Source organism: Staurois parvus, unplaced genomic scaffold (assembly GCF_062004578.1).
Source record: "Staurois parvus isolate SC_StPar_1 unplaced genomic scaffold, SC_StPar_1.0 ptg000126l, whole genome shotgun sequence".
In the NCBI taxonomy this organism is placed as follows: domain Eukaryota; kingdom Metazoa; phylum Chordata; class Amphibia; order Anura; family Ranidae; genus Staurois; species Staurois parvus.
In genome coordinates, this window is record NW_028317922.1 from 1,442,688 (window position 1) to 1,458,180 (window position 15,493).

General features: G+C 43.8%; 10 non-coding genes across 10 annotated transcripts; all 10 read left to right on the forward strand.

The window, feature by feature from the left end:
- The first annotated feature begins 945 nt into the window (after positions 1-945).
- On the forward strand, positions 946-1,018 carry TRNAF-GAA (transfer RNA phenylalanine (anticodon GAA)). The gene has a single exon. It is a non-coding gene; the product is annotated as a tRNA-Phe (tRNA).
- A 270-nt stretch (positions 1,019-1,288) lies between these two features.
- TRNAF-GAA (transfer RNA phenylalanine (anticodon GAA)) lies at positions 1,289-1,361 on the forward strand. Its single transcript has one exon. It is a non-coding gene; the product is annotated as a tRNA-Phe (tRNA).
- Positions 1,362-3,068: 1,707 nt separating this feature from the next.
- On the forward strand, positions 3,069-3,141 carry TRNAF-GAA (transfer RNA phenylalanine (anticodon GAA)). The gene has a single exon. It is a non-coding gene; the product is annotated as a tRNA-Phe (tRNA).
- Positions 3,142-3,411: 270 nt separating this feature from the next.
- On the forward strand, positions 3,412-3,484 carry TRNAF-GAA (transfer RNA phenylalanine (anticodon GAA)). Its single transcript has one exon. It is a non-coding gene; the product is annotated as a tRNA-Phe (tRNA).
- A 1,707-nt stretch (positions 3,485-5,191) lies between these two features.
- Positions 5,192-5,264, forward strand: TRNAF-GAA (transfer RNA phenylalanine (anticodon GAA)). Its single transcript has one exon. It is a non-coding gene; the product is annotated as a tRNA-Phe (tRNA).
- A 2,393-nt stretch (positions 5,265-7,657) lies between these two features.
- Positions 7,658-7,730, forward strand: TRNAF-GAA (transfer RNA phenylalanine (anticodon GAA)). Its single transcript has one exon. It is a non-coding gene; the product is annotated as a tRNA-Phe (tRNA).
- A 2,050-nt stretch (positions 7,731-9,780) lies between these two features.
- On the forward strand, positions 9,781-9,853 carry TRNAF-GAA (transfer RNA phenylalanine (anticodon GAA)). The gene has a single exon. It is a non-coding gene; the product is annotated as a tRNA-Phe (tRNA).
- Positions 9,854-11,557: 1,704 nt separating this feature from the next.
- TRNAF-GAA (transfer RNA phenylalanine (anticodon GAA)) lies at positions 11,558-11,630 on the forward strand. The gene has a single exon. It is a non-coding gene; the product is annotated as a tRNA-Phe (tRNA).
- A 270-nt stretch (positions 11,631-11,900) lies between these two features.
- TRNAF-GAA (transfer RNA phenylalanine (anticodon GAA)) lies at positions 11,901-11,973 on the forward strand. Its single transcript has one exon. It is a non-coding gene; the product is annotated as a tRNA-Phe (tRNA).
- Positions 11,974-13,680: 1,707 nt separating this feature from the next.
- TRNAF-GAA (transfer RNA phenylalanine (anticodon GAA)) lies at positions 13,681-13,753 on the forward strand. The gene has a single exon. It is a non-coding gene; the product is annotated as a tRNA-Phe (tRNA).
- The last annotated feature ends 1,740 nt before the right edge of the window (positions 13,754-15,493 follow it).

A 15,493-nucleotide genomic window follows, 5' to 3' on the forward strand; every position in this document is an offset into this window, starting at 1 on the left:
AAGACACAGTATACACGCAAGTCATTTTGATTTTGCCTTTCACTTTAGTTTGAAGAAAGATGTATGATTGTATGCCTTTTATCAGGAAAATTGGGTGAAAATGGCTACGTCAGATGAAAAGCAAAGCTTTAAAGCGAAGAAAGATTACAAACTGTATGACTTTTTCAGGGAAAGTGGCTCAAAATGGCTACGTCAGATGAAAAGCAAGAGGGTTAGCAGCTAGATAAGGTTCCTTTCGAAAAGAGAACACTTGGAGCATTTTCCTTCACTCTGGTCCTTTGGTAGTACTACGGCTGGTTTAAGGCTTCTTTAGAGCAGTGTATTTGGACTCCTCAAAACCTCTATCTAGCTTTAAAAATGTAAAGCCATATATTGCTTCCCACGTTGCATTTCATTGATTTCTAGCCTACTCGCATGAATTTGAACAATCTTGAATATTGTAAACTGACTTTGTGAAGATCCACCAACATTTTCTTTTTTGATTTCAGTGAAATGTATTCACAGTGCCCTGTGAGTAGACTTTGCTGTGTCACACATTTCACAGAGTCTGAATTCCAACGTACAGATTTGCTGAGAGGAGGAGTTTCAGGAGGCAGAGTCAGTACAGGAATCACAGCTTGCAGGAAGCAAGGTACCATGGGAGCTGCAGTCCTTAGAAAATGAAAGTAAAGAGCAGAGAAGAAGCTGAACACCATGCCGGAAATCCAGGAAATTGTGGAAATAGATGGCCAGCAGAGAAACAGCAATCACAACATAAAAGGAGGTTACTGAGGCAAGCTTACATTGGTTTGTCAAGGGGAACTATTGCTCCTATTGTTCCTATTGCAATTACCATGCTGATGTTTGAAAATAAAAGTGTAGGCTGGGACTTTAGATCTCCTTTAAGGTCTCTGGGACCCCTTCGCCTTGCCGCCACACACCTGCTGGCTTGCTCCTTTGGAACGTGCCGAAATAGCTCAGTTGGGAGAGCGTTAGACTGAAGATCTAAAGGTCCCTGGTTCGATCCCGGGTTTCGGCATCTGTTGTAGGTTTAAGGAGAGTCCACCTGTCTGTGAGCTGTTGCTTTTCTCATGAATCGGGCTAGCGTATGCTCCATGCTTTGGCTTCTCACCTGTCTGTTGCTCATGACAGAACGGTGGCTTAGTCTCACTAGCAATTTAGTCGTGAATCTTGCTGCCTTTTCTCTTTTCCGGCAACATGCATAGGCATAAAAATCTCAATTCTCCATAGGCTCCTGTCACACCAACTTATAGTAGCCAACAATTGCTGAGGAAAGCACATGTCTTAAGCCGAAATAGCTCAGTTGGGAGAGCGTTAGACTGAAGATCTAAAGGTCCCTGGTTCAATCCCGGGTTTCGGCAACTGCCTCCGTTTCTTTTGGTGTAACGCTTCCCGGCAAGACTGGGCAGACCAAGACCAAGGTTTAGAAACTGGTTCAGTGCATATTAGGGTCTCGGGCGCAGCAGAAAAGCAATTGTACAACTTCCCGCAGTATATGGTTTTCTCAGCCAACGTGCAAGGACATGTCCAAAATCTATTCTTCTCAATAGGACCAGGTTACACCACCACATAGCGCTGCAAAGCCTTGGGGGAAAAAAAGGCTGGCATGTTGCATTGTTGCAGCCCTCACCTGCATTATGCCAATCAAACCAAGTGGAAGAGTCTGCTTCACAGAGGAAATGCAATGTGTCCGAAAGGAATGGCAGCGCGCAGCCGAGCAAAACAACTTATCAAATGCATTCCGGGGTGAACAAGACTTAGCCGGCTTTGAAAGATACTAAAAGTCACGGCGCAGCCAAAACTAGTCTTTGACAACTTGATGCAAGTAAATAGAACATTTTTGAACCATGGGATGAATAAAATCCAATACATTTTCTTCCTCGTGCTGATGCATCAGACTAGAAAACCAGAAGCAGGTCAGAAAAAGTATCTTCGCGGTCCGAAATGACTTCCATGACAAAAGCTACAATTGCGCAGCTGAAGATTCTCAGCTTCCTCAGGTTGCAGGCCGCTTCTTCTTCCATACACACAAAATGAGAAGCATAACCACTCCTTCCTAGAAAAGGCAATATCACTTATTCAACCAATTTCCTTGCGGAGTCACTTCTCTTGCAGGGTCCCAAAAGACACAGTATACACGCAAGTCATTTTGATTTTGCCTTTCACTTTAGTTTGAAGAAAGATGTATGATTGTATTCCTTTTATCAGGAAAATTGGGTGAAAATGGCTACGTCAGATGAAAAGCAAAGCTTTAAAGCGAAGAAAGATTACAAACTGTATGACTTTTTCAGGGAAAGTGGCTCAAAATGGCTACGTCAGATGAAAAGCAAGAGGGTTAGCAGCTAGATAAGGTTCCTTTCGAAAAGAGAACACTTGGAGCATTTTCCTTCACTCTGGTCCTTTGGTAGTACTACGGCTGGTTTAAGGCTTCTTTAGAGCAGTGTATTTGGACTCCTCAAAACCTCTATCTAGCTTTAAAAATGTAAAGCCATATATTGCTTCCCACGTTGCATTTCATTGATTTCTAGCCTACTCGCATGAATTTGAACAATCTTGAATATTGTAAACTGACTTTGTGAAGATCCACCAACATTTTCTTTTTTGATTTCAGTGAAATGTATTCACAGTGCCCTGTGAGTAGACTTTGCTGTGTCACACATTTCACAGAGTCTGAATTCCAACGTACAGATTTGCTGAGAGGAGGAGTTTCAGGAGGCAGAGTCAGTACAGGAATCACAGCTTGCAGGAAGCAAGGTACCATGGGAGCTGCAGTCCTTAGAAAATGAAAGTAAAGAGCAGAGAAGAAGCTGAACACCATGCCGGAAATCCAGGAAATTGTGGAAATAGATGGCCAGCAGAGAAACAGCAATCACAACATAAAAGGAGGTTACTGAGGCAAGCTTACATTGGTTTGTCAAGGGGAACTATTGCTCCTATTGTTCCTATTGCAATTACCATGCTGATGTTTGAAAATAAAAGTGTAGGCTGGGACTTTAGATCTCCTTTAAGGTCTCTGGGACCCCTTCGCCTTGCCGCCACACACCTGCTGGCTTGCTCCTTTGGAACGTGCCGAAATAGCTCAGTTGGGAGAGCGTTAGACTGAAGATCTAAAGGTCCCTGGTTCGATCCCGGGTTTCGGCATCTGTTGTAGGTTTAAGGAGAGTCCACCTGTCTGTGAGCTGTTGCTTTTCTCATGAATCGGGCTAGCGTGTGCTCCATGCTTTGGCTTCTCACCTGTCTGTTGCTCATGACAGAACGGTGGCTTAGTCTCACTAGCAATTTAGTCGTGAATCTTGCTGCCTTTTCTCTTTTCCGGCAACATGCATAGGCATAAAAATCTCAATTCTCCATAGGCTCCTGTCACACCAACTTATAGTAGCCAACAATTGCTGAGGAAAGCACATGTCTTAAGCCGAAATAGCTCAGTTGGGAGAGCGTTAGACTGAAGATCTAAAGGTCCCTGGTTCAATCCCGGGTTTCGGCAACTGCCTCCGTTTCTTTTGGTGTAACGCTTCCCGGCAAGACTGGGCAGACCAAGACCAAGGTTTAGAAACTGGTTCAGTGCATATTAGGGTGTCGGGCGCAGCAGAAAAGCAATTGTACAACTTCCCGCAGTATATGGTTTTCTCAGCCAACGTGCAAGGACATGTCCAAAATCTATTCTTCTCAATAGGACCAGGTTACACCACCACATAGCGCTGCAAAGCCTTGGGGGAAAAAAAGGCTGGCATGTTGCATTGTTGCAGCCCTCACCTGCGTTATGCCAATCAAACCAAGTGGAAGAGTCTGCTTCACAGAGGAAATGCAATGTGTCCGAAAGGAATGGCAGCGCGCAGCCGAGCAAAACAACTTATCAAATGCATTCCGGGGAGAACAAGACTTAGCCGGCTTTGAAAGATACTAAAAGTCACGGCGCAGCCAAAACTAGTCTTTAACAACTTGATGCAAGTAAATAGAACTTTTTTGAACCATGGGATGAATAAAATCCAATACATTTTCTTCCTCGTGCTGATGCATCAGACTAGAAAACCAGAAGAAGGTCAGAAAAAGTATCTTCGCGGTCCGAAATGACTTCCATGACAAAAGCTACAATTGCGCAGCTGAAGATTCTCAGCTTCCTCAGGTTGCAGGCCGCTTCTTCTTCCATACACACAAAATGAGAAGCATAACCACTCCTTCCTAGAAAAGGCAATATCACTTATTCAACCAATTTCCTTGCGGAGTCACTTCTCTTGCAGGGTCCCAAAAGACACAGTATACACGCAAGTCATTTGGATTTTGCCTTTCACTTTAGTTTGAAGAAAGATGTATGATTGTATTCCTTTTATCAGGAAAATTGGGTGAAAATGGCTACGTCAGATGAAAAGCAAAGCTTTAAAGCGAAGAAAGATTACAAACTGTATGACTTTTTCAGGGAAAGTGGCTCAAAATGGCTACGTCAGATGAAAAGCAAGAGGGTTAGCAGCTAGATAAGGTTCCTTTCGAAAAGAGAACACTTGGAGCATTTTCCTTCACTCTGGTCCTTTGGTAGTACTACGGCTGGTTTAAGGCTTCTTTAGAGCAGTGTATTTGGACTCCTCAAAACCTCTATCTAGCTTTAAAAATGTAAAGCCATATATTGCTTCCCACGTTGCATTTCATTGATTTCTAGCCTACTCGCATGAATTTGAACAATCTTGAATATTGTAAACTGACTTTGTGAAGATCCACCAACATTTTCTTTTTTGATTTCAGTGAAATGTATTCACAGTGCCCTGTGAGTAGACTTTGCTGTGTCACACATTTCACAGAGTCTGAATTCCAACGTACAGATTTGCTGAGAGGAGGAGTTTCAGGAGGCAGAGTCAGTACAGGAATCACAGCTTGCAGGAAGCAAGGTACCATGGGAGCTGCAGTCCTTAGAAAATGAAAGTAAAGAGCAGAGAAGAAGCTGAACACCATGCCGGAAATCCAGGAAATTGTGGAAATAGATGGCCAGCAGAGAAACAGCAATCACAACATAAAAGGAGGTTACTGAGGCAAGCTTACATTGGTTTGTCAAGGGGAACTATTGCTCCTATTGTTCCTATTGCAATTACCATGCTGATGTTTGAAAATAAAAGTGTAGGCTGGGACTTTAGATCTCCTTTAAGGTCTCTGGGACCCCTTCGCCTTGCCGCCACACACCTGCTGGCTTGCTCCTTTGGAACGTGCCGAAATAGCTCAGTTGGGAGAGCGTTAGACTGAAGATCTAAAGGTCCCTGGTTCGATCCCGGGTTTTGGCATCTGTTGTAGGTTTAAGGAGAGTCCACCTGTCTGTGAGCTGTTGCTTTTCTCATGAATCGGGCTAGCGTATGCTCCATGCTTTGGCTTCTCACCTGTCTGTTGCTCATGACAGAACGGTGGCTTAGTCTCACTAGCAATTTAGTCGTGAATCTTGCTGCCTTTTCTCTTTTCCGGCAACATGCATAGGCATAAAAATCTCAATTCTCCATAGGCTCCTGTCACACCAACTTATAGTAGCCAACAATTGCTGAGGAAAGCACATGTCTTAAGCTGAAATAGCTCAGTTGGGAGAGCGTTAGACTGAAGATCTAAAGGTCCTTGGTTCAATCCTGGGTTTCGGCAACTGCCTCCGTTTCTTTTGGTGTAACGCTTACCGGCAAGACTGGGCAGACCAAGACCAAGGTTTAGAAACTGGTTCAGTGCATATTAGGGTCTCGGGCGCAGCAGAAAAGCAATTGTACAACTTCCCGCAGTATATGGTTTTCTCAGCCAACGTGCAAGGACATGTCCAAAATCTATTCTTCTCAATAGGACCAGGTTACACCACCACATAGCGCTGCAAAGCCTTGGGGGAAAAAAAGGCTGGCATGTTGCATTGTTGCAGCCCTCACCTGCGTTATGCCAATCAAACCAAGTGGAAGAGTCTGCTTCACAGAGGAAATGCAATGTGTCCGAAAGGAATGGCAGCGTGCAGCCGAGCAAAACAACTTATCAAATGCATTCCGGGGTGAACAAGACTTAGCCGGCTTTGAAAGATACTAAAAGTCACGGCGCCGCCAAAACTAGTCTTTGACAACTTGATGCAAGTAAATAGAACTTTTTTGAACCATGGGATGAATAAAATCCAATACATTTTCTTCCTCGTGCTGATGCATCAGACTAGAAAACCAGAAGCAGGTCAGAAAAAGTATCTTCGCGGTCCGAAATGACTTCCATGACAAAAGCTACAATTGCGCAGCTGAAGATTCTCAGCTTCCTCAGGTTGCAGGCCGCTTCTTCTTCCATACACACAAAATGAGAAGCATAACCACTCCTTCCTAGAAAAGGCAATATCACTTATTCAACCAATTTCCTTGCGGAGTCACTTCTCTTGCAGGGTCCCAAAAGACACAGTATACACGCAAGTCATTTGGATTTTGCCTTTCACTTTAGTTTGAAGAAACATGTATGATTGTATGCCTTTTATCAGGAAAATTGGGTGAAAATGGCTACGTCAGATGAAAAGCAAAGCTTTAAAGCGAAGAAAGATTACAAACTGTATGACTTTTTCAGGGAAAGTGGCTCAAAATGGCTACGTCAGATGAAAAGCAAGAGGGTTAGCAGCTAGATAAGGTTCCTTTCGAAAAGAGAACACTTGGAGCATTTTCCTTCACTCTGGTCCTTTGGTAGTACTACGGCTGGTTTAAGGCTTCTTTAGAGCAGTGTATTTGGACTCCTCAAAACCTCTATCTAGCTTTAAAAATGTAAAGCCATATATTGCTTCCCACGTTGCATTTCATTGATTTCTAGCCTACTCGCATGAATTTGAACAATCTTGAATATTGTAAACTGACTTTGTGAAGATCCACCAACATTTTCTTTTTTGATTTCAGTGAAATGTATTCACAGTGCCCTGTGAGTAGACTTTGCTGTGTCACACATTTCACAGAGTCTGATTTCCAACGTACAGATTTGCTGAGAGGAGGAGTTTCAGGAGGCAGAGTCAGTACAGGAATCACAGCTTGCAGGCAGCAAGGTACCATGGGAGTTGCAGTCCTTAGAAAATGAAAGTAAAGAGCAGAGAAGAAGCTGAACACCATGCCGGAAATCCAGGAAATTGTGGAAATAGATGGCCAGCAGAGAAACAACAATCACAACATAAAAGCAGGTTACTGAGGCAAGCTTACATTGGTTTGTCAAGGGGAACTATTGCTCCTATTGTTCCTATTTCCATTACCATGCTGATGTTTGAAAATAAAAGTGTAGGCTGGGACTTTAGATCTCCTTTAAGGTCTCTGGGACCCCTTCGCCTTGCCGCCACACACCTGCTGGCTTGCTCCTTCAGAATGTGCCGAAATAGCTCAGTTGGGAGAGCGTTAGACTGAAGATCTAAAGGTCCCTGGTTCGATCCCGTGTTTCGGCATCTGTTGTAGGTTTAAGGAGAGTCCACCTGTCTGTGAGCTGTTGCTTTTCTCATGAATCGGGCTAGCGTATGCTCCATGCTTTGGCTTCTCACCTGTCTGTTGCTCATGACAGAACGGTGGCTTAGTCTCACTGGCAATTTAGTCGTGAATCTTGCTGCCTTTTCTCTTTTCCGGCAACATGCATAGGCATAAAAATCTCAATTCTCCATAGGCTCCTGTCACACCAACTTATAGTAGCCAACAATTGCTGAGGAAAGCACATGTCTTAAGCCGAAATAGCTCAGTTGGGAGAGCGTTAGACTGAAGATCTAAAGGTCCCTGGTTCAATCCCGGGTTTCGGCAACTGCCTGCGTTTCTTTTGGTTTAACGCTTCCCAGCAAGACTGGGCAGACCAAGACCAAGGTTTAGAAACTGGTTCAGTGCATATTAGGGTATCGGGCGCAGCAGAAAAGCAATTGTACAATTTCCCGCAGTATATGGTTTTCTCAGCCAACGTGCAAGGACATGTCCAAAATCTATTCTTCTCAATAGGACCAGGTTACACCACCACATAGCGCTGGAAAGCCTTGGGGGAAAAAAAGGCTGGCATGTTGCATTGTTGCAGCCCTCACCTGCGTTATGCCAATCAAACCAAGTGGAAGAGTCTGCTTCACAGAGGAAATGTAATATGTCCGAAAGGAATGGCAGCGCGCAGCCGAGCAAAACAACTTATCAAATGCATTCCGGGGTGAACAAGACTTAGCCGGCTTTGAAAGATACTAAAAGTCACGGCGCCGCCAAAACTAGTCTTTGACAACTTGATGCAAGTAAATAGAACTTTTTTGAACCATGGGATGAATAAAATCCAATACATTTTCTTCCTCGTGCTGATGCATCAGACTAAAAAACCAGAAGCAGGTCAGAAAAAGTATCTTCGCGGTCCGAAATGACTTCCATGACAAAAGTTACAATTGCGCAGCTGAATATTCTCAGCTTCCTCAGGTTGCAGGCCGCTTCTTCTTCCATGCACACAAAATGAGAAGCATAACCACTCCTTCCTAGAAAAGGCAATATCACTTATTCAACCAATTTCCTTGCGGAGTCACTTCTCTTGCAGGGTCCCAAAAGACACAGTATACACGCAAGTCATTTTGATTTTGCCTTTCACTTTAGTTTGAAGAAAGATGTATGATTGTATGCCTTTTATCAGGAAAATTGGGTGAAAATGGCTACGTCAGATGAAAAGCAAAGCTTTAAAGCAAAGAAAGATTACAAACTGTATGACTTTTTCAGGGAAAGTGGCTCAAAATGGCTACGTCAGATGAAAAGCAAGAGGGTTAGCAGCTAGATAAGGTTCCTTTCGAAAAGAGAACACTTGGAGCATTTTCCTTCACTCTGGTCCTTTGGTAGTACAACGGCTGGTTTAAGGCTTCTTTAGAGCAGTGTATTTGGACTCCTCAAAACCTCTATCTAGCTTTAAAAATGTAAAGCCATATATTGCTTCCCACGTTGCATTTCATTGATTTCTAGCCTACTCGCATGAATTTGAACAATCTTGAATATTGTAAACTGACTTTGTGAAGATCCACCAACATTTTCTTTTTTGATTTCAGTGAAATGTATTCACAGTGCCCTGTGAGTAGACTTTGCTGTGTCACACATTTCACAGAGTCTGAATTCCAACGTACAGATTTGCTGAGAGGAGGAGTTTCAGGAGGCAGAGTCAGTACAGGAATCACAGCTTGCAGGAAGCAAGGTACCATGGGAGCTGCAGTCCTTAGAAAATGAAAGTAAAGAGCAGAGAAGAAGCTGAACACCATGCCGGAAATCCAGGAAATTGTGGAAATAGATGGCCAGCAGAGAAACAGCAATCACAACATAAAAGGAGGTTACTGAGGCAAGCTTACATTGGTTTGTCAAGGGGAACTATTGCTCCTATTGTTCCTATTGCAATTACCATGCTGATGTTTGAAAATAAAAGTGTAGGCTGGGACTTTAGATCTCCTTTAAGGTCTCTGGGACCCCTTCGCCTTGCCGCCACACACCTGCTGGCTTGCTCCTTTGGAACGTGCCGAAATAGCTCAGTTGGGAGAGCGTTAGACTGAAGATCTAAAGGTCCCTGGTTCGATCCCGTGTTTCGGCATCTGTTGTAGGTTTAAGGAGAGTCCACCTGTCTGTGAGCTGTTGCTTTTCTCATGAATCGGGCTAGCGTATGCTCCATGCTTTGGCTTCTCACCTGTCTGTTGCTCATGACAGAACGGTGGCTTAGTCTCACTAGCAATTTAGTCGTGAATCTTGCTGCCTTTTCTCTTTTCCGGCAACATGCATAGGCATAAAAATCTCAATTCTCCATAGGCTCCTGTCACACCAACTTATAGTAGCCAACAATTGCTGAGGAAAGCACATGTCTTAAGCCGAAATAGCTCAGTTGGGAGAGCGTTAGACTGAAGATCTAAAGGTCCCTGGTTCAATCCCGGGTTTCGGCAACTGCCTCCGTTTCTTTTGGTGTAACGCTTCCCGGCAAGACTGGGCAGACCAAGACCAAGGTTTAGAAACTGGTTCAGTGCATATTAGGGTCTCGGGCGCAGCAGAAAAGCAATTGTACAACTTCCCGCAGTATATGGTTTTCTCAGCCAACGTGCAAGGACATGTCCAAAATCTATTCTTCTCAATAGGACCAGGTTACACCACCACATAGCGCTGCAAAGCCTTGGGGGAAAAAAAGGCTGGCATGTTGCATTGTTGCAGCCCTCACCTGCATTATGCCAATCAAACCAAGTGGAAGAGTCTGCTTCACAGAGGAAATGCAATGTGTCCGAAAGGAATGGCAGCGCGCAGCCGAGCAAAACAACTTATCAAATGCATTCCGGGGTGAACAAGACTTAGCCGGCTTTGAAAGATACTAAAAGTCACGGCGCAGCCAAAACTAGTCTTTGACAACTTGATGCAAGTAAATAGAACATTTTTGAACCATGGGATGAATAAAATCCAATACATTTTCTTCCTCGTGCTGATGCATCAGACTAGAAAACCAGAAGCAGGTCAGAAAAAGTATCTTCGCGGTCCGAAATGACTTCCATGACAAAAGCTACAATTGCGCAGCTGAAGATTCTCAGCTTCCTCAGGTTGCAGGCCGCTTCTTCTTCCATACACACAAAATGAGAAGCATAACCACTCCTTCCTAGAAAAGGCAATATCACTTATTCAACCAATTTCCTTGCGGAGTCACTTCTCTTGCAGGGTCCCAAAAGACACAGTATACACGCAAGTCATTTTGATTTTGCCTTTCACTTTAGTTTGAAGAAAGATGTATGATTGTATTCCTTTTATCAGGAAAATTGGGTGAAAATGGCTACGTCAGATGAAAAGCAAAGCTTTAAAGCGAAGAAAGATTACAAACTGTATGACTTTTTCAGGGAAAGTGGCTCAAAATGGCTACGTCAGATGAAAAGCAAGAGGGTTAGCAGCTAGATAAGGTTCCTTTCGAAAAGAGAACACTTGGAGCATTTTCCTTCACTCTGGTCCTTTGGTAGTACTACGGCTGGTTTAAGGCTTCTTTAGAGCAGTGTATTTGGACTCCTCAAAACCTCTATCTAGCTTTAAAAATGTAAAGCCATATATTGCTTCCCACGTTGCATTTCATTGATTTCTAGCCTACTCGCATGAATTTGAACAATCTTGAATATTGTAAACTGACTTTGTGAAGATCCACCAACATTTTCTTTTTTGATTTCAGTGAAATGTATTCACAGTGCCCTGTGAGTAGACTTTGCTGTGTCACACATTTCACAGAGTCTGAATTCCAACGTACAGATTTGCTGAGAGGAGTTTCAGGAGGCAGAGTCAGTACAGGAATCACAGCTTGCAGGAAGCAAGGTACCATGGGAGCTGCAGTCCTTAGAAAATGAAAGTAAAGAGCAGAGAAGAAGCTGAACACCATGCCGGAAATCCAGGAAATTGTGGAAATAGATGGCCAGCAGAGAAACAGCAATCACAACATAAAAGGAGGTTACTGAGGCAAGCTTACATTGGTTTGTCAAGGGGAACTATTGCTCCTATTGTTCCTATTGCAATTACCATGCTGATGTTTGAAAATAAAAGTGTAGGCTGGGACTTTAGATCTCCTTTAAGGTCTCTGGGACCCCTTCGCCTTGCCGCCACACACCTGCTGGCTTGCTCCTTTTTAACGTGCCGAAATAGCTCAGTTGGGAGAGCGTTAGACTGAAGATCTAAAGGTCCCTGGTTCGATCCCGGGTTTCGGCATCTGTTGTAGGTTTAAGGAGAGTCCACCTGTCTGTGAGCTGTTGCTTTTCTCATGAATCGGGCTAGCGTGTGCTCCATGCTTTGGCTTCTCACCTGTCTGTTGCTCATGACAGAACGGTGGCTTAGTCTCACTAGCAATTTAGTCGTGAATCTTGCTGCCTTTTCTCTTTTCCGGCAACATGCATAGGCATAAAAATCTCAATTCTCCATAGGCTCCTGTCACACCAACTTATAGTAGCCAACAATTGCTGAGGAAAGCACATGTCTTAAGCCGAAATAGCTCAGTTGGGAGAGCGTTAGACTGAAGATCTAAAGGTCCCTGGTTCAATCCCGGGTTTCGGCAACTGCCTCCGTTTCTTTTGGTGTAACGCTTCCCGGCAAGACTGGGCAGACCAAGACCAAGGTTTAGAAACTGGTTCAGTGCATATTAGGGTGTCGGGCGCAGCAGAAAAGCAATTGTACAACTTCCCGCAGTATATGGTTTTCTCAGCCAACGTGCAAGGACATGTCCAAAATCTATTCTTCTCAATAGGACCAGGTTACACCACCACATAGCGCTGCAAAGCCTTGGGGGAAAAAAAGGCTGGCATGTTGCATTGTTGCAGCCCTCACCTGCGTTATGCCAATCAAACCAAGTGGAAGAGTCTGCTTCACAGAGGAAATGCAATGTGTCCGAAAGGAATGGCAGCGCGCAGCCGAGCAAAACAACTTATCAAATGCATTCCGGGGAGAACAAGACTTAGCCGGCTTTGAAAGATACTAAAAGTCACGGCGCAGCCAAAACTAGTCTTTAACAACTTGATGCAAGTAAATAGAACTTTTTTGAACCATGGGATGAATAAAATCCAATACATTTTCTTCCTCGTGCTGATGCATCAGACTAGAAAACCAGAAGAAGGTCAGAAAAAGTATCTTCGCGGTCCGAAATGACTTCCATGACAAAAGCTACAATTGCGCAGCTGAAGATTCTCAGCTTCCTCAGGTTGCAGGCCGCTTCTTCTTCCATACACACAAAATGAGAAGCATAACCACTCCTTCCTAGAAAAGGCAATATCACTTATTCAACCAATTTCCTTGCGGAGTCACTTCTCTTGCAGGGTCCCAAAAGACACAGTATACACGCAAGTCATTTGGATTTTGCCTTTCACTTTAGTTTGAAGAAAGATGTATGATTGTATTCCTTTTATCAGGAAAATTGGGTGAAAATGGCTACGTCAGATGAAAAGCAAAGCTTTAAAGCGAAGAAAGATTACAAACTGTATGACTTTTTCAGGGAAAGTGGCTCAAAATGGCTACGTCAGATGAAAAGCAAGAGGGTTAGCAGCTAGATAAGGTTCCTTTCGAAAAGAGAACACTTGGAGCATTTTCCTTCACTCTGGTCCTTTGGTAGTACTACGGCTGGTTTAAGGCTTCTTTAGAGCAGTGTATTTGGACTCCTCAAAACCTCTATCTAGCTTTAAAAATGTAAAGCCATATATTGCTTCCCACGTTGCATTTCATTGATTTCTAGCCTACTCGCATGAATTTGAACAATCTTGAATATTGTAAACTGACTTTGTGAAGATCCACCAACATTTTCTTTTTTGATTTCAGTGAAATGTATTCACAGTGCCCTGTGAGTAGACTTTGCTGTGTCACACATTTCACAGAGTCTGAATTCCAACGTACAGATTTGCTGAGAGGAGGAGTTTCAGGAGGCAGAGTCAGTACAGGAATCACAGCTTGCAGGAAGCAAGGTACCATGGGAGCTGCAGTCCTTAGAAAATGAAAGTAAAGAGCAGAGAAGAAGCTGAACACCATGCCGGAAATCCAGGAAATTGTGGAAATAGATGGCCAGCAGAGAAACAGCAATCACAACATAAAAGGAGGTTACTGAGGCAAGCTTACATTGGTTTGTCAAGGGGAACTATTGCTCCTATTGTTCCTATTGCAATTACCATGCTGATGTTTGAAAATAAAAGTGTAGGCTGGGACTTTAGATCTCCTTTAAGGTCTCTGGGACCCCTTCGCCTTGCCGCCACACACCTGCTGGCTTGCTCCTTTGGAACGTGCCGAAATAGCTCAGTTGGGAGAGCGTTAGACTGAAGATCTAAAGGTCCCTGGTTCGATCCCGGGTTTTGGCATCTGTTGTAGGTTTAAGGAGAGTCCACCTGTCTGTGAGCTGTTGCTTTTCTCATGAATCGGGCTAGCGTATGCTCCATGCTTTGGCTTCTCACCTGTCTGTTGCTCATGACAGAACGGTGGCTTAGTCTCACTAGCAATTTAGTCGTGAATCTTGCTGCCTTTTCTCTTTTCCGGCAACATGCATAGGCATAAAAATCTCAATTCTCCATAGGCTCCTGTCACACCAACTTATAGTAGCCAACAATTGCTGAGGAAAGCACATGTCTTAAGCTGAAATAGCTCAGTTGGGAGAGCGTTAGACTGAAGATCTAAAGGTCCTTGGTTCAATCCTGGGTTTCGGCAACTGCCTCCGTTTCTTTTGGTGTAACGCTTACCGGCAAGACTGGGCAGACCAAGACCAAGGTTTAGAAACTGGTTCAGTGCATATTAGGGTCTCGGGCGCAGCAGAAAAGCAATTGTACAACTTCCCGCAGTATATGGTTTTCTCAGCCAACGTGCAAGGACATGTCCAAAATCTATTCTTCTCAATAGGACCAGGTTACACCACCACATAGCGCTGCAAAGCCTTGGGGGAAAAAAAGGCTGGCATGTTGCATTGTTGCAGCCCTCACCTGCGTTATGCCAATCAAACCAAGTGGAAGAGTCTGCTTCACAGAGGAAATGCAATGTGTCCGAAAGGAATGGCAGCGTGCAGCCGAGCAAAACAACTTATCAAATGCATTCCGGGGTGAACAAGACTTAGCCGGCTTTGAAAGATACTAAAAGTCACGGCGCCGCCAAAACTAGTCTTTGACAACTTGATGCAAGTAAATAGAACTTTTTTGAACCATGGGATGAATAAAATCCAATACATTTTCTTCCTCGTGCTGATGCATCAGACTAGAAAACCAGAAGCAGGTCAGAAAAAGTATCTTCGCGGTCCGAAATGACTTCCATGACAAAAGCTACAATTGCGCAGCTGAAGATTCTCAGCTTCCTCAGGTTGCAGGCCGCTTCTTCTTCCATACACACAAAATGAGAAGCATAACCACTCCTTCCTAGAAAAGGCAATATCACTTATTCAACCAATTTCCTTGCGGAGTCACTTCTCTTGCAGGGTCCCAAAAGACACAGTATACACGCAAGTCATTTGGATTTTGCCTTTCACTTTAGTTTGAAGAAAGATGTATGATTGTATGCCTTTTATCAGGAAAATTGGGTGAAAATGGCTACGTCAGATGAAAAGCAAAGCTTTAAAGCGAAGAAAGATTACAAACTGTATGACTTTTTCAGGGAAAGTGGCTCAAAATGGCTACGTCAGATGAAAAGCAAGAGGGTTAGCAGCTAGATAAGGTTCCTTTCGAAAAGAGAACACTTGGAGCATTTTCCTTCACTCTGGTCCTTTGGTAGTACTACGGCTGGTTTAAGGCTTCTTTAGAGCAGTGTATTTGGACTCCTCAAAACCTCTATCTAGCTTTAAAAATGTAAAGCCATATATTGCTTCCCACGTTGCATTTCATTGATTTCTAGCCTACTCGCATGAATTTGAACAATCTTGAATATTGTAAACTGACTTTGTGAAGATCCACCAACATTTTCTTTTTTGATTTCAGTGAAATGTATTCACAGTGCCCTGTGAGTAGACTTTGCTGTGTCACACATTTCACAGAGTCTGATTTCCAACGTACAGATTTGCTGAGAGGAGGAGTTTCAGGAGGCAGAGTCAGTACAGGAATCACAGCTTGCAGGCAGCAAGGTAC